The sequence below is a fragment of the Amblyomma americanum genome, chromosome 4, assembly GCF_052857255.1.
Source record: "Amblyomma americanum isolate KBUSLIRL-KWMA chromosome 4, ASM5285725v1, whole genome shotgun sequence".
In the NCBI taxonomy this organism is placed as follows: domain Eukaryota; kingdom Metazoa; phylum Arthropoda; class Arachnida; order Ixodida; family Ixodidae; genus Amblyomma; species Amblyomma americanum.
In genome coordinates, this window is record NC_135500.1 from 94,967,427 (window position 1) to 94,993,240 (window position 25,814).

Genomic DNA, 25,814 nt, shown 5'->3' on the forward strand with positions numbered 1-25,814 from the left:
CTACCGACATTTTACAGATGCCGGCTGCGGATGGCCTTTTATCAAGGCCGACACCTTCTCCCAGGTTTTCGCTCAGAAGACGGCTGAAACAAGCGAACTTTTATCCCTGTTGATACAGTGCAAGGAGGAAGAAGTATTACATCCGGCCAGCCGGAACTCTTGACTCCTGGCGATCGTGTTACGGTGTGTTCGGACGGAGATTTCCGGCTGCGGGCAGCAGCGACAATGTTCACGAAATAAACTCGTATCAGCCCTTTATCAGCCGATAAAATTTTGGGAGACATTGCTGAAGCGCAGGCGGCAAAAATTATTCCAGAATCCGTGATTACTTCACAAGTTTAAAACATGATAAAGTACGCGCTTGGTGGAAATTCTTCGAGCCAGTCGGTTTCCTTTCGAGTCCTGACAGCACCTGTAAAGGCCAAAAGTGGTTTAATAGAGTGGGCGAGGGATCAGGGACACACAGCTTCAGCGGTGCTATATAGCATCGCCACTACACGGCTAGAGAGAGTAAACAGTATGTCCCAAAGACTTTTCACAGAGTGTGTAAATTCATTAGCGCTAATATGGTCGCACGAAACGGGCACGTCATAAACTGTATATCCTTCTCTCTTCGTCTCACGAGCTTATCTCCTCGAAAGCCCAGCCTCACGCAAGTAAACAAAAGAAGCCGCGCCTTACCGGTAAATTCCAGACTCCGAGCTCTTCAACGTCGCTGCTGATTTAATGTAATGTGGAAAAACCCGCTACTCCGGCAGGCAGCGGCTTCTTGCCAGCGCTAAACACCGCGCCGGTGACTCCTCCCCTGTTTTCTGAAACGAACGGCAAACAAGAGCAAATGATTAATCGGAGACATCACCTGATGTGCAGGGCCGATCCCCCTGCTTCTTGGCAATTTCTTTCGATACTGTATCTGTGGACGCCCGGTCGCGTGTGGTATACTTTGCCCGGGTAGCGTGCACTGGAATTCTGCAAACAGCAACACAGTAACAGTGACTGCGTCCAGATGGTGGTAACTACAAAACATTACTATGCAACTTAGCAAAGCCTGTTAGCTATAATGCATTCCGAAGACACTGACAGAACCGGAAAATCGGGTCTTCTCAATCTTTATGACGCACTCCTTCGTGCACTCTTCGTTAACATTCCTTATGTTGCCGGGACGAAATTGGTACTGCTGACTAAGCTTGCTGATGTAGTGGATATTTTAACACACATTTACTGACATAAGTGAGCAAGACACTGTGCGGTAATACAAGTGCAATATCGTTACAACGAAATTGAGCGGGAGGGGGGGGGGGGGGGGTATCTTCTTGAAATTTTACAGTCGTCCGCAGACCTCTCTAGAGAGCTTGAGCTCGGACGGCGCACCACCGACGACGCTTCTGTCATCTGCGAATGGCCTAGGGCTCGAAACTTGAGCTTTTCGTGCAAGCACATTCCCATGGACCGTATTTATCTCCTCATTTCTTTAAAAGCTGTACTGGGCCCACCAGAGAGCGACGATTGCCATAAATACACAACACAGCTCGCAGCTCCAGCGCTCTAGACAAGTTTGTGGACGACTGTACAACGTGCCTTGTACCTCACGACTTGAACTAGACTCGCTATGCGAGAACGTCAAGGTCCACAATATGCCGTAGGTTCGAACGAAATATGAAGACTTGACAACCGTGACGAAACGCAGTCCACACTACAGTGAACATCCCGCTTTTGGCGTCTTTTCGACGCTGACGTGAAAATTAGTCCCTGGCGCCTGAGCCGCTCATGCCATTTTTGTAACAGAACAAATGTGCAACTTCCAAAAGTAGCAGAAACTTGTTGGGGTAGCCAAGCCACATGATGAGCCCAGGAACGCCTTATATATGGCAACACGAATTGTACGACAGAAAGGGGGCCGTCTCAGCGGTCACTGCTTGGACTCAAGTTTTAAAACTGGAACGCTCTGCGCTGCTGTCGGCAAGCGCCACATACGTACGGTATGAACTACACCTAACGGAAACACTTGACTACGTGGTTCTGCAGCTCGCGCAGCTGGTGCACTGTCAGGGGGAACGGGCCTGTACTATATAGACAAAGCACCGGTATCTAGCGCTGTGTGGATGTGCTGTGGAATTAGCTGAAGCCAATTAGGCTGCAAAGTAGGAGCATAGAAGGTGCTGTTAGGCGTAAAGTATGCGCGCTTTCTTCTGGACTTTCTTTCTATTGCTCTCTCGCCCACTTGTTTTATTCGCATGGTAGGCAAACAGGGCCGTCCCACTCTTTTCGGACATTATGTTTTAGGCTCATAAGAACGTTTCAGCTTTTCTCGAGAGCAGTGAAATAAACCGTGCAATATAACGCAGCAGAAATCCAATACAATCGATATATATATATATATATATATATATATATATATATATATATATATATATATATATATATATATATATATATATATATATATATATATATATATATATATATATATATATGTATATATATATATATATATGCGCTAGATGACGTGCTACGTCCACCGCTATGGACGAGGGTGGCGCTGGTGAACACTCTCAAGGTTAGTTTACATGCGAAATATAAATACAAACGAAAGCAGCAGATTGGACAGCCGTCGCCGTAGCTCAGTTGGTAGTGCACCAGACGCGATATTCGGAGGTCGTGGGTTCGGATCCCACCGGCGGCATGGTTGCTTTTTCTGCTGTTTTATTAGTAATTTTCTTTAAACCAATTGATTGGCGCTACAAATAAAAAAATTGAAACATTCCCCTGTGCACCTTGGTTTCGGTGACTGTTGGCTTCCTTCATATGTTTGTCAAACAAGCCCCTCACTTCATTTGCCTTATATATATATATATATATATATATATATATATATATATATATATATATATATATATATATATATATATATATATATATATATATATATATATATATATATATATATATATATATATATATATATATATATATATATACATATATATACCAAAAGTGATTTCTGGCAGCTGATTTGGTCAATATAATATAAAATCACCAAAAATTGAAGAAACATAACAGGATTTAATTCACGACGTTTCGGCTGGAGGACCAGCCTTTTTCGAGTGCATATATATATATATAGCCCGCAAAGCTGCAAGCCTCTTCTTCAAGCGCAATAATACACTGTTTGCTTCAGCCACAAAGGTTCAGCGCTCTCGGGCTGATTACGGCGTCCTTTTGCCGATCGGTGCGGGCCTCCAATCGATAAGAGGGACGGTATGCGTACACACAACATTCGTGCCACCTCTTTTTGCTATAGGGCCTCAGCGTCTCACGGCCGGGTAACCACACTCAGTCGCATGATCAACACGGTCCCCTGCCAATGACGCGCGGCGCTGACTTGGTTCATCAATAGCAAGCACGCATACCTGACCTCCTGCGGCAGCCTGGGCATCCTTTATCGAACATCGAAGACTGCTTACCTCTAACCCCGCTCTCAACTGTTCTTTCCCATTCTGCCCCGACGCCCTCGGGCAAAGGCAGTCGGTGGCCGTAACCTTCTAAGATGAACCTCTTAACTGTTATCTTTTTCATTGGTTCCGTTCGCAGAACTCCGATCTTCTTTCCCTCCTTTATCTCCGTCTAGTTCGACAGAGGCCACTTTCGCTTTTGTTCTTTTGCGCTGCATGTGCGCGCTATGAGAAACAGATGGATTTTAAACGCGGGAAATGAAAGCAGTGACGCATGTTCTGCGCTTTCCTCGGACCACTAATAAAATGCGCACAGCAGTACATCACTCTAAGCGTTGGATCGGTGCGTCGTGCCCAGTTTTTCTCCACTTTACACAGGTTCGCACAGGTTCTTCGCTGCTTTACAAGGGATTAAAATACTACACTGCAATGCCACTCCAGCTTTCACATACTACGGTCCCCAGAGCATGCGAAACAACTGCTGTTTGCGCAACTATTTGAAATATTTTCCGCATAATGTTTCCTGACTGCTGTTCATGTCTTGCAATTAAAATTTTGCTGTCTCAGTTTTCGGAACCAGACTGCGTCTGTACAGTTAAGAGCAAAAGTTGGGCGTAAAACGGCAGCATCGATCGATTAAAGTGCGTCGCAGCTCCAATTTTTTTACGTATTAGATAAGAAGGAGCGAGAAATATCGAAGCGAGATAACCAGCATTCCTGTAGATAAAAGTACTCCCCTCTTCCCCTACCCCTCATTTCGCCCTTATTCACGCCAAGCGTGACCGCAACACGGCGCCACGATGCAGTTTAGTCGATCGTATACCATTCTTGGCTACGACTATACGTTATTACATCACTGCTTTGACACGAGAGAGTTTTCCGCATTTCACAGCATCCCCACAGTTGCAACGACAACGATTATCTGTCTCTGAAGGTACACATTTTAACTATTAAAGCTACAGTAAGTCAAGTTTGCGCACGTGTCGTCTTTGCGAATTGCCTTTTAGCCGTGCAGTAGGGAACTTTGGCATAAGCTCTAAAATTGTGAGAGGCATGGAGTGCCGTAAGGGGTCCGCAATACGGCTGAGGAGCAAACCCCGTTGCACGGCTACTTTGTGCAAAGGAGTGCGGCATAGGTTACCGCAAAACCGCAATTAGCGCAAGAAAAGTTGTTTCACATTATGGAACGGTGTTTGTGCACAAATTGGCCAATGATTTTCTGTCCATAGCCTGTACTTCATTACCGACTCCTTGTACAATTTTCGTTCAGAAGAAGCCAAACTTGCTGCGCTAAGGTAGAAGAAACGTTAAGACTGAAACACATTATGTGATACATTGCTTTTTCGACGGCAGTGCACGCTTCCACTACTCAGAGTACCCTGGTGTCGACCACATAGAAAAAGATATATTTTGCCGCTTAGGAAGCCTTTGTGCACTCCAGTGGTTCTTGAATGTGCCAAATCTTTCTTTCACAAAATCCACCTCCCACAGGATAGCAAATGAACTTGCCTTTCTAGCAAAACCGTAGAAGCCTGCAACTTGTCGAATAAATTCCGTCAGAACAAAAAGCGCGCAATACACGAGGGCACCACATCCAAGACAAGGCTAACGATATGAGCAATGGCGCGAACAGGTGCGCATATATGGCGGCTAGCCAAATATAATATAATTCGGTGTAGGAAGACTTCTGATACTCAGCTAAGAGAATGAATAGGACGTCTGTGCATGCCTCAGCGTAGTCGTCAGTGTTTAGCGCCTGAAATATTTCTCGAATCAATTTGCTGCTGCTTTTATTTTTCAGCGTGGCGGTCCTGTCTAAACCAGCGCGACACCGGCAGTCCTATTGATTAACTATAGGACTGGGTAGCACGCAGCATCTATCAAAAATGCTCCAGCTGGCGTAGTCTTTAATCAGCGAGGCTGCGAGTGTCATTTTGAGCTCGAGACGATTGGCGAGTCGAAAAAGATAAGTAAAGATTTGGTGCGAAGACACTACTCATTGACAACAACACAGAGGCGTCGTAAGGGAGTAATTACTCATCGGAGTCCACCCAAGCGCAACAGGTGTGTGTGAGCGCCCCTTTTATTTTCTTAACCGAAAAAGTTTTCTCACTCATAAATCAATGGCAGTGGAATAATTTTCTATCTTGCTGAGTGCTGCCTATACATACGAAGCCTTTCGTGTCAATGCACATTGTGTTAATACCTTACTGCGAGGGGTTCACAGCTACCATTAAGAATACGCGGCGCGACTTTATAGCGGCGAAGGCTCGCCAGGTTTAAGCATTTGATGCAGTGACGCCAACCTGCGTCCTATAGGTTAAAGCAATTATCGGGTACTGTTAACTCTTATTTGGAAGTGCGACCTTGCCCCGAGTGACAAAGGGCGAAACACGGCTGCAGAGATTTTTTTTTAAATTCGGTCAGAAACAACTCCGAAAATACTCACAAAATAGTTTTAAACTACCTTCCAGTTCCCGTGCAATGCCTGAGTTATGCTGCAAACGTGCACTGTGGAAAGTTATTTCTCTGCTAGGAGTTTGGTTTAACCTGATTAATGAAATTGCTCGGGGCGCGAACTTTGGGGAAATTTCGCTTTCGAAAACACATGGGTCCTCTTCGTATAGGCCTTTTCTCTCGACAATTTCAGTGAGCGCATGTCGCTCCTGCACTCTACACAGAAAGGAGTAAAAAGGAGAGCTTACTCCATATTTACTCCCATATAGGATTATAGTGTGATTAGAGTGCGGCGCAGCAAGCGGCCTCTGCGACACCTGCCAATTCACTGGAAATATGGCCGCGCCTATAGAAGCGTAGATATGAAGAGCTCTGTGCACGACAAATGGCGCGCCGGTGCTTTTTTTTTACTTCGTGGTATTTTAATCTCCTAAATATGTTTATATGTCGGAACTAGTACCATTTACTTTCGGTTCAGTTATTCTGTTCTGAATTCGAAATAAACAAACCCCTCCCCTTCCAGCCTGTTGTGTAGCGATAACTACATTACGGTAGCATTTCGAGCCTTCAGCGTGACGGCGCAGCCACCCTGTGGCTGCGCCGCCACGCTGTCACGTGGTTGGTCACGTGTTGCGGAGCAGCTGCCGGCGGCGCGGCGCCGTTGCTGATCACGTGATTCGTCACGTGGTTGGTCACGTGACCAAGTTCTACTCGGCCAGCTGTACCTATCGCGTCACTCCAGGTTCAACCAGAGCTAAACCACCGCCAATTTTTTTCTTTCTTTTTTTAAGCCATCATACACATGCGCACCTCCTACCAGAATGACTGGAGCTCCTCAGACGGTTTTTGTGTGTGTGTGTGAAACGGATACAAAGCACGCCGTGGAATTCGCGAGCCCGATCCATAAAAATATGGATGCACGCAGAGTTACCTGCTTTTGACGCACTAATAAAGCAGTAAGAAAAAAAGCGAGGAACTGTTTTTTTTCCCTGGTTTCTTGTTCGTGCCACCGCTGTGGTTGCATCAGCAATGGCTCCTTGGAGAGCTGCCAGGCTACCGTCTGTCCGTCGAGCGCGTTTTTCAAGCTCGCTATTGTTTTGCCCCTTTGTTGTCTGTATCTGCGTGTGCGCTGAATGAGTCTTTACTCCAGGGCTTTCCAGCAGGCAACAGTCGAACGACGACACTGACGTCGTGCGACAAAAACACTATTGTATACGTGCAGTTACGACGTAGTCACGGGCGTCCCCTTGCGGAAGTGTCACTTTGAGCATGAGAAAGTTAATATTTCTATTTTTTTCGGGGGGGGGGGGGTGGATAGATGAAATTAACCGAGGCGACGAAACTTACCAGCCTTTCCTCGATTATGCCAGATAATAATTGCACACTGTGAACAAGGGTTAGGCGGGGGGGGGGGGGGGGGAGCCTTTGTGGGCTCGACCGAAGTTTCGACAGAGGACGGCCTTCGACAAGAGGACGATGACAGGCATTCTTGTCCGAATGTTGGCTAGGCACACTGAAGCTCCCCCTTCAAACCCTTTTTCACTTTGTTTTTCGTTGTCAAGAATCCTATCTTCCTGCCCTCTACGGTGTGCATTATACACTGTTGGAGAAGCCAGTATATCATTTGCACAAAACTTCAATTCTGCTTCGTTAGGCATTTAGCGCAAGAACCGAAGGGAGCCCTTGAAAAAATTCTACCAACGGCAGTTGGCACACAACAGCCGGTTTCTTTCCTTCCTTCCTTTCTTCCTATATTTCTTTCTTTTTCTTATTTACTGTCCCTTTCTAGTCCGTACTGCTTGATAGTGCTGGCAGCCTCAAAGAGCTGTGTTCGCACCACCTGCTCTGTCCTGCGTGCCACATGATAAATAACAAACGTAAAGTGTGACGTTTCGCCTCGATATGACGTGACATGGCACAGCACGGTAGCGTTTTTCATCCCGCGACCAATACGGAAACACCGTTCTTGTGCGGATAGACCCAGGAAAGATCTGGAGAGGAGAAACATGTAGCACGCGTCACTCGGGCAGTTCCCCTCATTATCTTTCCGATCTAGTGCCTCTTGCCGAGCGGCACCTTCCAGGGGTTACAGCCATTCGCAGCCGTTAACACGCGCCCCGCCGGCGAGAGAAATATACCGCAATATTCTGCCGGCTGGAGGGCGAGGGCACCGAGCGGAGAGCGGGCGTTTAAAACAAACCTGCACAAAAGCGGCGCGACGGCTCTCCGCTCGGCCTTCCCTCGAGTGGATAGGTTCCTTCCTCCCGCGTACTCGTCATCACCGCGACGCGTTCTCCTCTCCCAACGCGGCGTGTCGGCAAATAAAGGCTCACTTTTCGTCGGGCTGCGGCCTGTCGCCTTCCGAAACCGCGCTGAGACGAGAGGTAAAAGCCGCACCTCTCGAGTCTCTTCGTGGTTTATATACGGCCCGAGTGTACAGGCGCGCGCCAGCAGTAGGGGTAGCGAAGCGAAACAAGTGGCGTCCTCGACAGGATCTCTAGAGTGAACCAGGCGCACAACGAGGCCATGGCTTCTCCAACTTCCACCGTTGAGGACATGGCGAGCCAGGCGTTATTAAGGCGGGACCCGCGCACCGCCGACTGGCCACTGGCCGGGAACAAGCATTTCCTCATCACCTTGTTCGTCGCCTACGTATACCTCGTCAAGATCGGAGGGCCCAGATTCATGAAAGGCCGCAAGCCCTATGACGGCATCAAGCCCCTCATCATCGTCTACAACGCATCCATGGTACTCCTGAACTGCTACTTCGTGGTGGCCTTCCTCTCCAAGTCATACCTGGGCGGCGGCTACAACCTCTTCTGCCAGGGCATCAACTTTGAGGCCCGCGACGAGGTAACCATGAGCATGCTCAACCTTTGCTGGTGGTACCTCATGGTGAGGATCGCTGATTTCTTGGACACCTTTTTCTTCGTACTCCGCAAGAAGGACTCCCACATCTCGTTTCTTCACGTGGTACACCACATCTTGGTCGTCTTTAACGGCTGGTTCGGCCTCGCCTACGGTCCAGACGGACAGGTCGCCCTAGGAGTGATCCTCAACAGCTTCGTGCACGTAGTCATGTACTCCTACTACTTTCTTTCCTTGCTGGGCCCCTCCGTCCAGAAGCACCTCTGGTGGAAGCGCTACCTGACCCAGTTCCAGTTGGTCCAGTTCGTCATCATATTTCTGCACACGCTCGTTCCCGTGTTCGTCAGCTGCGGTTACCCCAAGCCGCACACGTACATCATGCTCAGCGAAGCCGTCTTCTTCTTCAGCATGTTCGTGCGGTTCTACCTCAAGGCGTACAGTGACAAGAAGGGCCTCAGCGTGAAGGGCGAAGCGAAGCAAGACGTCAAGAACAAGGTTCGCTGAGGACCCTGACGTTAGTGTTGCACTTTCGTGGCTTACTTGACTCGTTTTTAAATCAGAACAGAGCACGTGAAAAGGCGCGGGAAAAGACAGTCGTATTTCTCGTCACCTCTTTTAATTGTGTGCTTAGATTGCTCTGTTCTGTTTTCAAACTACCATCTCTCTCTCCTGTGATAGAGGCAAAGACTACCGCATTGTTATTGTTATATCACGGTCTGTTCAAAGCACCTGTGCTCTATGTAAGTACAGCTGCTGCTTGTTCTTCCTCCGTCATTACCACAAGCGCGGACTATTAATGATAACCTATGGGACGGCGCGTGGCGACGATTGTGAGCTTGTTACGTGTCGCCACAGAGTATCAACAGAATTAGGCGGCAGTGGGTGCTCACGCCTATACCTATCGAGCGATGAGTTGTTATTAGTCTGTTGTTTTTACAGCCTGCTCTGAGGGCGATGAGCTCATACCGCATTTGTTGCCCCGCTCTGTCATAACGGTGAACTGACGTTCATCTGTTGACTGGAGAGGTGGGGGGGAGAGATAATGAAAATAATTGGAGAAGGAATTCTTCAAAATGTGCAAATGGTAGCTGTCATACACTGAAGCACAATGCAACTTCACTCTGCTGAATTGTTGAGAAAAGAGTATCCGCATTCGTTTGTGTTGTGTATATTTATGTTTTCACGGTTTTCTTCATGAACTGCACATCCTAAAAAGAGCTGCGGAAGAATACCCAATGAGCAGAACTCCACTCACATCACCACTGATTAAACTCATTACTTCTAAATGACAATGGTCGCTCCAAAATGGCTACTTACGCTTAAGATCGTTGTTCCCGTTTTTACTCAAGCACACACCAGCAACACAGCTCACATCTTGCGTCAATATGAGCTTCAGAGTATCCACGTGAAATATTCTACTAAAACTCTTCTATCGACAGACACGCTCACTCAAAACACATCAATCACCCACATAACCTTCCCTTGCGTTCTCGTCTTTGTTGAGTTTCTTAATTTTATTGCATGTTTGTCCGTTTGTATGATCGTTACGTTATAGTTTGTAAATAAAATATTTTTATGGTCGCTACGAACTCTGTGTCTTGGTCTTCGCTCCGACTCTCTGGCCGACACAACTTCCAGTGGCCACTGCGCTGTAGGAAGCGGCGCAGGCAGCGCTTACCAGCCGAGAGATACAGGTGCTCACCAAGAAAAGGTAAGGTGTACGCTTATTAGCACTCGGACGGTGCCATGTGTGAGACTTTTACTTACTTTCTACACAGAAGTCTCGCTTTTTATTCAAAGCCAAAATACGAGGCACAATAAAGAGATACCCACCGCAGCAGACTAATAAATATGCAGAAAGAAAAGGGCGCTCTTGAGTGCGATGAACGCAGTCTTACTGGATCAGGTTTAGTTTTGAAACCGCAGATTGTTGCAAGATAGCGCCACTGGTTCCTGGCGCGGCACTGCTATTGCACTCTGCTCAAGATCGGCGGCCGCCTTTTAATTCTTCTTCTCTTCCTGTAAAAAAGTACAGCGCTGGAACTAGAGTCGCGTCGGATTGCGTGTCGCTTCTGACGGCCGTCCTGTCGGACACCCCAACCGCGCACACAGGCTTTGAGCAAAGCGGGATGCATACCCACGCACTGAAGAGAACCCTTCTGTCGTTCCGATGCACGGGGCTCTTGGGCAGCCAGTGAGAAAGCGTTCTTGCAGCAGTAGCATCCGGCGGTTGGCGTGTGCATTCGCATTTTTTTTTTGCCGACTAAAATGTACCGTGATATGTAAGTCGAACCTCGCTCTAACGAAATGCTTTATGGAGAAATCAAGGATATAATAAATACAGATTCTCTTCGGAAGCTCCCGTAGAGGCCCTTGTATATGATATCTTGTTTTAGAAGTGGAAATTTACTCCTACGGGATATAAGCAGCCTCCAATGAACACCACTGACCATTTCGCGCTCAATATGTCAATTTGTAACAGTGCCCAACACTTCCATACCTATGCTATGAGGCAACTTGCAGTTCCCCCGTTCTCCAAACTCCTCACTTCACACGACCCTCTGCGAGCGAATTCTGCTCCCGGGTTCGATGTGCAATTCAGTTTCAGTTTTTGCAACATGGTCGCATCATAGAATCCGTTTGGCAGCGCACTCGATGAGACTGGTGGTACCGAGTTGCCACGTCCTTCACAGGCTAAATGTCGGTAAAAAAAAAGACTTAAAACGATTTCTATTAACTACGCCGTCATCATCAAAGCCTTCGGGCTGACGTATGCATTCTCCACAAGACATTTCTGTCGTGCAAAGAAGTGGTGTGGCTCGGGTGCTCGTAAGCTGTGCGGATAAGCCAACCAAAACAAGTTCTCGTGAAGATTTTCACCGATGCGCGCCCTATTTTTCAGCGGCCCGCACCAGCTTATGCGCCAATAAAACAGGCCTAGATATTCTGAATACCTGCCTCCCTCCTTCATACGACATTATTCCTCAAATGCCTTTTTTTAGCTTATAAAGCCCTTGCGGGCTTGCGAAGACACGGGCGCGCGTTTGCAAGCCTGACATATTCGGTTGATGTGCGTTTATTTGGCCATTACGGTGGAGCTCGGCGCGTGTTGATGGCTCTCCCCACGCACATCGGTGGCACACTAAACGCTGATTTTGTTGCCCTCGTTACACGAGATGTCGAGTGAGCCCGCTGGCATGCGACAGTTGCAATCAAGTTCGCGTACCGCAATTACGATGCAACGGCCATAACGAAGAAATTTCAGGGCCCCTTCGGCTTTGTTATAACGACGATAAACTGTATATGTCGTATTTCTTGCATGTCGTACTCGTTCCAAAAGTGCTGTCCGCCCTACACATTCCGCACAATTTTAAATATCTTGGCAAGAACGAAATTGCGGGAAACCTGGCCAAGTGTTCGCAGCTGTACATTGTTCGGTTGTTGGGGCAGCTAGGTCATTGTCTTGGTGAAAAATGTGAAGCTTGAAGCAATTAAACTACAGGGCGAAAGCAGGGACGCAACAAGGCAGTAACTGCCGGGAACTTCAAGGCTCGTCGTGTCTGTCGGACAGCAAACAGGCTCAAAACGTTCAGTGAGGATCTCCAAGACTAGTCGCCCTTTTTCGGCACTAAGGGGCGACGGTGGCATACATAACGTGCCGCCCCTTTCCCATGACAGAACTCCCTCTCACACCTGGATCACATAAGCACACGGAAAACATTCTCGGCGAGCACTTGACATCCTTCTTTTTTAAAGCATAAGCAGCTCCCTTTTCTCCTTCCCCTTTTTCTCCTCCATACCTGTCTCTCAGCCATCATCACAATTATCATCATCAGGAGCACCAGCAGCAGTCAGACTACACCCACTACCGAGCAAAGTCTTCTCCCGTGTCTCTCCAATTAACCCTGTCTTTAATTTGCCGGCTGCGCCCACCGTATCCCCGCAAACTTGTTAATCTCATCCGCCCACCTAACTTTCTGCCGCCCCCTGCTACGCTTGCCATCTCTTGAAATTTACCATTAAGGACCAGCGGTTATCTTGCCTTCGCATAACATGCCCTGCCCAAGCCCATTTCTTCCTCTCGATTTGGTCCCCCCGCACGGGTACCAACCCAGCACCTTGTCCTGATTAACCTCCTCACTTTCGTTCTTTCTCTTTTCTCGAGGGCACCCAATCCTCCGGCCACCCGGATGATATGGGACGTGTATCTACCACATTTCTGAGCGTGGCTGTTGAGATGGCTGCCCACAGACCAAAGTGGCATGTTTCTGTGGTCTAGCGTATCGGCAGGCTGACCAGTCTGTCTTAAGCAAAGTGGCGCACGGGAGACAACTCGCTGTCAAAATTAAGTCTTGTGTTTTAGGGTACGACCCCCAATTATGTCCTTTGTTATTACCGGTCAAAGGCTGTCGATTGGCTTAGAGCCGATTTCTGCCTAGAAAGCAGCCATCCAAGAAATGCACTCTCCTAGCCACAACAGATGAAGGTGCAGTGGAAACACTATCAGATAAATCATTGAACCCAATTCAGAGAGGTTACTCAACTTAATTATTCGTCATAGTAGACCTCATTTAAACTGGGCTGTTCAAAGTATGATTTAACATGCTTCAAACAATATTGTATCTTTTACACGCGAAAGGTCATTATACCTTAAATCTCGTTCGCCTTACTATACACTACAAGGACAAAGATGGTGTACGTCGTAGCTTGGGACAGTCGGCGCTCTTTCCTCGTCTTTTCCTCAAGTATTGCAGACGTCGACTTTCGGACAGCGCTTCAAGCTTAAAAGGTAGAAATGAAGACGACGAACCTAATCAGTGCACGAACTTTCGACGCCGAGTGTACTGAAGCTGCCTAAGAGTCTTCTAACAACCGACGAAACCACCTTAGGACTTCGAATGCTTCCGCTGTAATGGCTCGGTAGCTCTGCAGTTCGGCTGCTGATCCTGCGGCACAGGCTCGATATATGCTACGGTGGAGAATTCCAGTAGAGGAGAAGAGCCTTAGAAGTTGGTTCTAACCCATGCAGAGCCCACAACTACGTCGACTCTGGAACCCCTTCGTTGTTGCTATGACATGTAAAAATTTACCTGACACCGTAAATATACGCCGATTGACTTCAACGTGTGTACACGGAGCACTGGAAGTCCACAAACAGAAGGAAAAGCAGAAAAATCACGCCACTCTGGTACAACCCACCTCGACCCTATAGGCGCAACGCGGCTCCACGCGTAGCAACAGTAGATGCAAACTTAAACGATCGTCCCATACGCAATGTCCATTTTCCTTATAGGCGAAGCGTTTGCGCGCCACTTACGCTCTCTGCACATTGTATAGTGACGAGTATGTGCATTATATGGGCACATGCAAGAAGAGACGACGGCCACTGCAGAGGACCGCTAATGGTCGGACAGCCTTTCCTGGACATGTGCTGATACCTGCGAGGGCCGAAGCTCCATGTGTTCTGCCTTGTCCAACATCGATCCGCCCTTCATCCGTGCTGTACAGCGTGTCAAAGGAATGCTCAGCCGATCTTGACGTCACTGCAAGGCCGCTAATTCGCTCGGCAGGGCTTCCTTATTTCCTACGTTGGGCGGCACAATGGGATGCCAATGTCTCATTTTTTCCGCCGTCTATGTCACCGAGCCGAATAAAGGCCTCTTTGCAGCTTTACACAAACATCTGAACCACGCGCCGATGGCTTACATCGAAACTGCGGGAATATTAGCGGACGCGATTCCATACCTGGAATGTGAATTCTGAGGCATTCAAGGAGAAGGAAGCATATTGAGAAGACACATTCGTTATACAGAATATACACAGCCATGCTCTCAGAGGTCTGTGAGACGTAATTTACAGTTTGAGTAATAACGCTACCCTGTCATTTGTTCTAATGCGGCATATGCTGTCCGGTACAGAGGTTTAAAATACCCGTTAATTATGTGACGTTGTCTTCCGCAACGCCTTTCTGGTTTATCTCTACTGTCACTTTTACAAACCAAGACGTCCGGTTCTGGACTATGTAGTTGTTGATAGTGCGAAAGAAAAGACAGAAAATCCTGACGTTGGGGAAATCTGCTGAAATCCAATACGGCTTGTTTGAGTAAACGCACATGTGGCACGCAGCCCGATTCACAGGCATAGCTAGTAGTTAGCAATCGAGCTACATAGTTTTCCAATGAGGACTCCCTGTTCGCCGCCGTATTACTCGCTGTGCAGTTATTTCTACGTAGCGGTAGTGTGGTGGAAGCGGCAGGGAAGCTGATTTATAACAGCGCAGACAGGGGCGTTTCGACATCATCCACACCTGATGGAAATGTCTATCGAGCTGAATGAAAAAATGAAGTGCTACGTGGCAGTCTGAGGTTTCCGCAGATCGAATATATAATGTCGCACAATCAATTAAAAGCCTAGCTTGGACCTTGGTGTTCAGAATGGGAAAAGCAATGCCGTTTTAACTTGTGATGAGTGCGGCGTCATTTTCTGTAGTTAGTCACTGGAACTTCGCGAGTGATCACTTTAGGCCTAGCCTATAGCTGGACAGAAGTGCTCGATCGCATTTCTAGGAAGTGGGAAGCATTTTTGGCAGCCAGGAAGGTTAGAACTTCACCAATAGTTCGTTTTCCAGTGCCTTCATTCTTGCGGGAAAGCACGTCGCACGAGCTAAGACTTAATTATTAGTCCCGTTCGGCCAGCACGGAATCGATCGCATTCGTATCGATTAAGAATTCAATATCTGCAACTGCTGCCCGGACCAGGCTAAACGCAGGCTGACAACGCAGGGAGGAGGAGGATGTAGGAATCGGCGGTCGACTTTCAAGGCACCTGCCCTGTGCATGCAACGCAGCTTATGTGTTGGCACGCTCACCACTTGCCGGTATTGAAGCGGCGCCGATCAGATCCGATTAGATCAGATCAGAGCCACTCGATGCAGGTTATGCGCGTGTGCGAACGCCCCTACGGGGCAGTGCACAGCGCTCGAGTGTCGGCGACACGGTCCCCGACGACCGTGAGCTCGTCGGTGGCGTTTCAAGGGCGCCAATGCACTCTGATTTGTTTTTTTCCGCGCGCCGCTCGAAAACGAGAGAGATAAAAACTTCCCGCACTTCGTCAGCGGAATATCTGAAGATCTGACCTTTTTACTTTTGTTCTTTCTTTGGAGGTATCCATGCGTTACATCTGGACTATGAAACTACAGGCCTGCATGTGGTCGCTGTAAAGGTCGTCGTACTGCCGCGGCAGGATGATTCGTTGGCTCATTGTTCTAGTGGAGTGAATGGGTTAGCAGAGGGAAGGGATACAGGGAGCTGTCATTGCTCGCTGCCAAACGAACAGGTGCATGCAGTAGACGACGCAAGCAAAACATTAGGCGAAGGCCTTCGCGTGCAGTTTGACGGACTGCTAAGTTAACTTCCTCATACTTTCGTTGCCATGACCGTTGAGCTTCAGAATGCTACTTAAGTTAACCGGTAACTTGCTCAGTATCGCTCAAAACATATTGTACATGCACGGCTTGAAACTCAGTATGCATCGTACCTCTAGTTAACACGCTGCTATACTATAAACGGCTATCTTATGAAACCAACCGAAAGCCCGAGCATATTATTTCCAAAGCACGTTTTAGACCGGAGACCGCACGACCGGAACAGCGCCTCTATAGACGCCGTCCCAGTCGCACGATTTTCCAGATTTAGAAGAGTTGGTTTGAAAGAACCGTGCTACATTTCTTACTTGGTGCTTTCCCGCATGAGTAAAGCCTGACGACGTGCATGCCAGAGATATCTTCACAGCATGTACTATCAGTAAGAAATAAAACGTGACCAAGACAATTGAAACACGAGTAGCAAGATCTTAAGATCTTAGCCACAGGAAGCTCAATATTAATGCAGGTTAATCCCGCTTGGAAGGCGCGAAGGCTGTCCTTTATAAGTGATAATCAACCTCGCTTGTATTTCACCTCCAGGAGTAAACACATTTTTGTTTTTGTGCTGGCATTCCAGTTCTCTTGTTGGAATTTCATATGTTGCTGATATATATATATATATCAGCGGTGTGCTATAGAACACTACTAGGCAATTGTGTCGCGGTGCGCTATATTAAGGCAAGCATGAGTGTTGCGCTTGATGGCGATGGCCAGCGGAATACCTACAGGCATACCACAACTTTATTTGAGGCCCTTTCAAAAACTCGTTAAACATTCAAAGCGTTTACTGCTCTAGGGGGCGAGAGCTTTATTGCACTCTTCAACGTCTCAGGATTCATGCGCAAAAAAGCAAAAATTCTACTGCCTTTAGTTACTAAATGATGATGATGTTGGTGGTGGTGATGGTGGTAGTGATGATGATCATGATGATCATGATGATTATGATGATGATGTCCTCATGCTTAATGGCACATACCCACGGCGGGGGATTAGACAGGTTGCATTGCGGAAACAAACGCACTAATGGACAAAGAGTGGAGTATTTGGATAATTTGTGCCCTAGAACAGAATTTGTAGAAAAAATGAAAAATAAAAACAACGGAAAGAAAAAGCAGTGAATTGTCATTCTAGCAGAAGAATCTACCTGATTTAGTTATAGTTACTACGAAATGCCGAAGAGATGCACTCGAAAGAAAGAAGAAAAAAGAGCGTCTTCATCTAAGCCATGCGCTTTTGAGGCCAACGAACCAACCACTGGATACCAGGACATTGCGGCATTAATGCTAATGCGATGGCTGATTTAAAAATCAGTCTGCGCTTTGCGAACTTGTGGTATCATTTGCTCCAAGCACTATGCAATTGACAACAGCCCGCTTCCAACGGTTCCTGCAACTGCATCCCTTGAGTCATGAGCCTCTCCTTGCTGCAGCGTATTTTCAACATTTGGCTTTCCCTTGTAGCTTGAGCTTACGTAGTTCACAACCATGCGAGGTGTCTATGACCCTCTTGCGGTGCAGAATTCCATGACTAAATCTATATATGGTCCTATCGGGCTTCTCTCCGTAGAACATTTGTGCAGCATGTGGTGAAATCAAAACACTAGATCACTTTCTCCTCCCCTATCGGCGGTTTGCTTCTCTGCGAAAAGCTTATATGCAGATTCCCCTTGCTCGATTAGGGAGCTTCATCTTTCTATTCCGGTTCTTCTCTCCTATGGGGCAAGCACCAGGGGAAATGTCTTAAAACCAGTGCGAGATTATCTGCATAATTTCATCCGTGCATCTGGGAGACTCTTTTATTTGTTAATTATACTGCAATCTTATTTTCAAGCAAAAAGTTCAACCTCGACTACCTTGAATGAGTCATTGTTTGACAATTGTTTGACTGTACAAGGAACCCTGGCCAATCCCCCACTGTGGGTATGTGCCACTCCAACAGAGGACAACGACAACCACGCGTAATGCTACTTAGTGATACGGGTCGTAGGTCTTCCTGGTCCAGCACATCTCTCGAATTCTCGACCAGGAAGGGACCGAAGTGGCATACAGGCCTACGAAGCAACGGCGTACCGCATAGACTCGCCCACGGCGTCTTGCACTTTCTCTTCTCACTGTACATTTTCACAGCCTCCATTCATTCGATATGACGGTGTGGTTGACGTGTCCACTCGTCACAGTCGTTTTGTTCCCCTGACGCTCCGCCATATCCAACTGCCGCTCGCCATCCCCGCGTCGCCGCTTCCTTCTCCTGTAAGCGACAGCGCCACTCTCTCTCAAAAAAGGAGAGATGCCGCAGTTCTTGAAGCGAGAACTGCGCCACCAGCGAACTGCCCAAACCCTCATTTCAATCCTGAAAATGGGGTTGAAGTTTCACGTTTCTGTCGAAAACGGGGCTACACTGGCGCTTGTCAACACCAATGCTGTAGCTCCTGTCCTGACCGCAACTCTTTGCCGCCCTTCACGAAAAGTTACGATACCACTTTCTGGACACTCCTTGCGCGAGGCAAGCGCGCAGCCTAGTGAGCCGTTGTCGACGTGCACTGCTCGAGTCTTTACTCAGGATGTTCTGTACACATCAGAGCTAATCGTTTTGCCGACCTGTTCTCATGCCATCATATCGGGTCGGGAGTTCCTGTTACACCATAATTCGGTCATCGATTGTGCTCGTGCTGAACACCGAGCTAAATGATCCCTCGCCGGCCGCAGCTTCTCCCGAAGCCGTAGCTGCCGAAGATATTAGCCTTTGTGCATGCTCTTGTTATTGTGACTTTGCACGTGACTCAAATACACTTTTTACACCCTCGCCCACATTTCTTCGCCGCAAGTGTCTTCCCCTGCCTTAGCCGTACTCACCCCATCAGCTAGTCTCACGCGTCGTTTGTGTCCGACCCGTTTTAATTTCCTTTCGCCCTGCGTCGCGGTGAATGCCTCGGCATTACACAGCTCATTGATTCTGTTCTCACCCGGGGTGGCATCGACGATTCCAAGCCCCTTGGTTTGCACATTCTCACTCCACCTGTTCCCGCGGTGGGCACGACGCGTCTACAGGCATTTTTCTTCGCTCCATCGACGCCACTCTTGCTACAAATCAATACACTCAGCTCCTCTCGATTCTCACGAACCCGCTTTGAGCCGCACGTCAGCTGTCGCCCATCGCATTGGCACCGGTTCCCATGGTTCTCTGCTCCAGCGCCCACATCGTGCGTCTGCTACTGCGCGCCAAGTTATTGAGGAACAAGTTGACACCGCGCTTCAGAGCGGCTTGATTCAGCCCTCTACCTGCCCGTGGGCTTCACCCGTTATACCTGTGAAGAAGAAAGATGGTTCCATTCGTTTCTGCGCTGATTAACGCCGCCAAAATAAGATCACGCGGAAAGACGTCTAGCCTCTCCCCCGTATTGATGACGCCCGAGACTGCGTATACATACATATACACGGCACTGAACTCTTTCCTTCTCTCGATTTATGCTCTGGATACTGGAAAGTTCCCACTGCAGCCGCACATTACCCTGAAATAAAAGAGCTTATAGCGCAATCAAGACGAACTCAAAAAAGGACCACACAGGACTTTAGCGCTAGTACTGTGAGGTCCTTTCTTGTATTCGTCTTGCTTTCACTTGTGCTCTTGTTACAACATGCACCATCTAGCCCAACAAAAAGTTCTAGATCACCCTGAAACAGCAGTTGCGACACCTGACGGCCGGTATGAATTCACAGTCACGTCTTTTAGCCTCTGTAACGCCCCTGCTACTTTCGAGCAAATTATGGATACGGTTCTGCGTGGCCTCTAGAGGAATACGGGCCTCTGTTATCTGAATAACGTAGTGATATTTTTGCCAGACTATGAGGCTCATCTCTCTCACCTAAAGCACGTCTTAGCGTGCCTAACGGACGCCGGCCTGCAGCTCATCTTAAATAAGTGTCGCTTTGCTGCTCGTGGTATTAACAATTTTAGGCCATGTCGTGTGAAAGACGGCTGCCCGCACCGACCCTGGGAAAGTTTGAGCTGTCGCTGCCTTTCCGAAACCTACTAATATAAGGGGGCATGCGACAAATAAAGAGGTTTTCGTTATGTCTGCCTTCTCACCAAATTTGGCAGAAATGTGGAACTTCTATGAAGATTTCGGAATTAAATTTTATTTTAGGCTAACTATTAAACTTGTTGAGTAATCACAGTTAACACCCTCGTAAAGTCATCCCATTACAACGTTTGATAGAAAAATTACCTTAAAACAGTATCGCACGTATACATAAAAAATTCGAGAAATTTATAGCACTCTTCAACGCCCAAGGATTCGCGCGCAAAAAAAAAACAATAATTCTGCTGTATTTAGTTGCGAAATGCCGATGGGATGAATGATAGCAATCGCAGAACAAATAAAAGCTGCAAAAAATCAACGTTACAGTTCATTCCCACGTTCAACTCGTTTACTGCCTCGTTTGCTTTTGCTTTCGGTCAAAGAAATGCGACCTTGCAACCAGGGGAAGCTCTGGTTTCTCCTTTTTTTAGTGTGATACAGTGATGTGGCAGTTTACCAATATCCCTCAAGAGAAAAGTATAGAACAGCTGTCTCTTGCCGGTGCTCACCTATGGGGTAGGAACATGGAGGCTAACGAAAAGGGTTCAGCTTATATTTAAGTTAAGGACAACGCAGCGAGCCATGGAAATAAAAATGATAGGTGTAACGTTAAGAGACCGGAAGCGGGCAGAGTGGGTGAGGGAACAAATGCGGATTAATGACATCCTAGCCGAAATCAAGAGGAAGAAATGGGCTTGGGTAGGGTATGTACCGCGGAGGCAAGATAACCGCTGGTCATTAAGGGTAACATAGTGGGTTCCAAGATAAGGCAAGCGTAGCAGGGGGTGGCAGAAATTTGGGGGGGGGGGGGGATGACATTAAGAAGTTTGCGAAAATACGGTGGCCGCAGGTGGCAAAGGACAGGGTTAGTTAGGGAGATATGGGTGAGGCCTTTGCCCTGCAGTGGGCGTAGTCCGGCTGATGATGATGATGATGATGATGATGATGATGATGATGATGATGATGATGGTTATTATGAAACATGTGCGTGGTCCGTCGTCGGAATCCGCGGAGTCCTCAACGCACCGGGACCAACAGACGCACAATCCAAATTCAAAAACCGCGATTTTATAAATTTGTACTGCATGTATCGCTATGATTTTTTTTGTCACGGAACATGCGAAGACCCGAGAATCACGGACATAAAAATAAATTGAGGAATCGAAAGTTTTGACCAAATTGGCCCTTTTATTTCCATGCACGTCCTCGTTGAGGAACTGCGGACCTTCATAGGCCTCTCGCTCCTATTTTCGGCGTTTCATTCGCAACTTTGCTTCCGTAGCTAGATGCCTCTGTGCCTCAGCTTCTCAACAGCAATGTGGATTATTCGCTTTGGTCCCCAGAATGAGACGCCGCCTACTACACGAAGCGCAGTCTCTAACAGCACCACTCATATTGCGCCATTTTGACCCGCAGAAACCGACCGAAATATACACTGACACGAGTGGTAACGGTTTCGGCACTGTGCTCGTCCAGCACAAATCTACCTTCGACGAGTACGAAGTTCCTTTTGCCAACCACGCACTAAGGTGGCTGCACATCGCTCTTCGGAAAAACCTCGCCATACACGTAAATACGCGCCCTATTTTAAGAACAGTGTATCCTCGTCTTCTGATGAAGCTCCAGATGTCCTCTCACCGTCCGAAGCCCCCTGGTAACCAAGCACGATTGCAGCTGAGCTGGGCACTGGCGCTAGGCTTAGTGCCTCCGCTGTCACGTTCGCGGAGGTAGCTCTGTCGGCGTCTCTCGTGTCAGCACCTGCCACGGAGTTGACACCTGATCCGCGGCGCCAGGTCCAGCTTAGTGCTCCCGGTTGATCGGCGGATGCACCCCTCCTGCCTTCTCGAAATGCCGAACTGCTGGTAAGTGATCTGCCCCCAACCTCTACCCGTGCAAAAGAGCCCTCGTGCATCTCACAAGCGTCCTTCAAACGACAGCCAACCGATTCCATCTTCGACAAGTGGTGGCTCCTAAGGCAAGCGCTCTTGTCTTACGATCGAGAACTCGATTGAGCCCACACCCGGATCGTCATCTTACAGAGAGACCATTAAACCTCTGGTGAACAAAAGCCTCACGGATATACCGCACACGATTTTACAGGCTAACTTGGACGCCTGCCTCGGAACCAAAGGTTTACGGGGCTTCACAGCCAGGACAAAGTCCAACACCATTGCAGTGTGGCTTCCGACTCTGACTGCCGTAGAACGCCTGCAAACGGTCAGCAGTATTTCACTAACAAGCGAAATCTCATTGCCAGTACAAGTGTATTTAGTTGAAGGCTCTGACTTGCAGCGCTGCGTCGTCTGCAACGTCGATATCACTGAGGATCAAACTGCACTCCAGCGTGAGCTGCACTGTCCCACGCACCGTGTCATCTAGGCCCGACGAATGGGAATGGGGCGCTCTTGCATATTCAGCTTGCAAAGCCCTCAGACACTACCAGCCCTTCTGTACTAATATGGCTGTATTTTACGGCATCGGCCATATACACCGAGTGCGGTATATTGTCATAACTGCTTCCTACTGGGCATACGCGCAAATCCTGCCCCTTCACTGCTGCCGCTGAAGGTACATCGGAAGGGAAAGTGGCTTATCGGTGCGGCCTCTGTAAATCCGACGATCACGAGATAACATCTCCAAGCTTTCCGACAAAACAAAAGGCAACGCAACAGGCTCGTCGTCGAATGACTAAGAATTGGCCAATACAAGACAGTATAACTTCATTGCAGACATCCAATCGGTTCGCAGCACTCCAGCGGTATGACGACGAGTGGCCGGAGCTCCCTGAGCACACCTCGCATGATCGTTCAGCTCAGCGGCCTTCTAACAAAACTGTACGAAAAGAACGCCTCCGAAAACAGCCAACAAAACAGTGCAGTATGCCTGAACTACCGCAGAACGATATGGCCGCAGTCGACGACCAAATCGCACATCTTTAAGCGGAGGTCACCAAGCTTCGGCAACACCGTGAACTGCTCGCTCGACGTAAACGGGCAGCGGAATCATCCGCCACATCTCTCAATGGCGCAGCAACATAGCGTTCCTGCCGCCAACCAGTGTCATTTCCTGCCGCCTCTTCCCAGATTACCGCAATTACACTGGACAACTCTGCGACTTCTTTGCTCCGGTTTATGGTGAACCAGTTGTCAAACCTGACGTCCGTGATACTACAGCGCTTGGGCTAGTAACTGGAAATGGCAAGTTTCAGTCGTGCTGGTGTGCTGCAGTGGAAATGCAGAGGCATTTTCGCGATAATAGGAGAGCTCAAGACCCGACTACGAATTTACAAGCTCTAGGTATGGGCCATGTTGCTGCAGGAAACAAACGCCTTGCCATCGATTCCAGGCTTCAGTGCCTACATGTCTCCTTCAATGATAGACCGTCGTGTACAAACTGCGGCTCCCCCGGGAAAGGCGGCGGTGTATGTGGACTCACGTTTTCCCCATGTACGCCTTGCTCTCGAAAACTGGTGCACGTCATATCAAGAGGTAGTGGCAGTGGCTGCGAAATTTAAGAAGGGAACTGTTGTGGTTGTTTCATTTTACGTTAGGCCAGCCGGTGGCGCTTCCTCCCGTATTAATTTTGGCTGGTTACACAGTGTCCGTCGGCAGTAGCCCGGGTTTCCGATTTTAGTCGGAGGCGACTTTAACGCCCCTCACCAGGATTAGGGGTACCCCACTTCGAGCCCTCGAGGCAGGCGTGTGCCGGACGCCTTCACGGATGCCAAATTTGTGTTGCTCAACCATCCTGGGACAGCAACACGACCAGTGCGTCAAACTCGCATTGTTTCCTATGCTCCAGACTTAACGTGGTGGTCAGTTCCGGGTACGCCCTCCTGGCACATGGAGCCAGACTGCTGGGCTCACCCTATCATCGCCCTATCATCATCGGTCTTCATACCTCACATTTCCGACCTTTACACTGCAAATGTTCTGTGATCAACTGGGACAGTTTTCGCTCCTGTCTGGACAATATTTCTTAAGATTCTTCGCCAATCCTTATTGAGCGCATACAAACAGCGCTCAACAGTGCTGTAATTACCACCTAGACTGATGTTGGTCGACCGGCACCACACCTCGGCCTACTTAAAGGGACACTGAGGAGAACCCTATCAATTTTTTTTCGTTAGCAAAATCTGATAGTTCGGCATTTCATGGCTTTGTTGCCGCTTGTCCGGCAGCGAAAGATGCATTTATTTCAAAGAAATTTGGATTCGAAGTTGCAAAAGTTTTTCCCGCCGCTCCGATTCAAACTTGAGAACTCTTATGACGACACGGAAAACTCTTATGACGTCACAGGACGGAGTGATGTGAAACGGTACGTAAACGGAGACTCCGTGATTTCTGGATGCTAGCGGTGCGGTCTAGCAGCTGCCGAAATGAAAGCTACCGCCGCCGCACGTTGAAGGCATCTATCGGGGGTCGCTACCGTCGCTCTGTTTACGTTTGCACCGGCGTCTAGCCAGCGTTGCGATGGATCCCGTTCCCGAACCCGACGACGTAGTTCTCGCAAAATCTCCGGCCTGCATTTCAGCGACCTCAGCCCCACAGAGCGTGCGATGCTTTTGAGGGAGCACGGCTAGGTTAGGCGCCGGCGGGTCGTTTCCCCCTTCCTCAGTGAGCAGCCGTTACAAACTAAATATCATAATCCCAGTGCGGGGAGTCGCGAGGCGCCGGGACAAGGTCGGCGCGTTGCGCCCATCGGAGGCTGGCCGGGGCTTTGGGGCCAACGGATTGGGATTCCTTGAACGGCGCGGTTGCACGGGGCAGCAGGCGGCGTCGAGGCCCACGGTTGCAAGGGCCAAGTTATTTATTTATTTTATTGCCACAAAAAACGGATAGGTGCTCAAGGGCGGTCGCGTTTAAAGTGGGCGCCTTGAAACTAAACCCGACGCACGACGCTTCAACGGCTTCCGCTAGATCCAACGGGTCCACTGGATCGGGCTCTCTCGCCCACTTGCATGTACCTTCAGATGTGTACCGTGAATGGATCAAATTAGCCGAGAGCTCGAAAAGAACAGTTCCGCCCAACTGCCGAAGTTATTGAATTACGTCACAACGCGCACCTCGCCGCGGAGCCGAATCAGTCTGGCCAGGCCGGCGGCGGCTGGCGCACTCGGCGCGAAATATAGACATACTCCAAGTATCCCCGCCAGTGCGGTCAGAGTGCGCCGAAGCCGCCGAACGCGTCGGCGGTCAAGCGCTGTGTAGGGTCGCGCTTTGGCCGACGTGACGGCGCCGTGCAGAGCGCTCGCGCGCGCGTGTTACGCCGGAGCATAAACGCACCTTAACAGAGCCTGCGCTTAACCGCTAACCAACGTATTCGGTGGCGGCATCTATGGGAGCCAATGAAACCCCGCGCCCACTCACTGAATAAAAATAAATCCTATGCCGAGGTTCGGAATCGAACCAGGGCCTGTGATGTTTGAGGCGGATTCGCTATCACTCCGCCACAACAGCTCAAGAAGCAGTTATCAATAAAGGCGCATCTAGTGAATGCACTCTTATGCAGAAATGTACGCGCTTTCACTACGTAT

General features: G+C 48.7%; 1 pseudogene across 1 annotated transcript; it reads left to right on the forward strand.

Moving 5' to 3' along the window:
* Positions 1-8,250: 8,250 nt before the first annotated feature.
* LOC144128131 (very long chain fatty acid elongase AAEL008004 pseudogene) lies at positions 8,251-10,366 on the forward strand (annotated as a pseudogene). Its single transcript, XR_013313700.1, has one exon. The product of XR_013313700.1 is annotated as a very long chain fatty acid elongase AAEL008004 pseudogene (transcript).
* Positions 10,367-25,814: the final 15,448 nt, after the last annotated feature.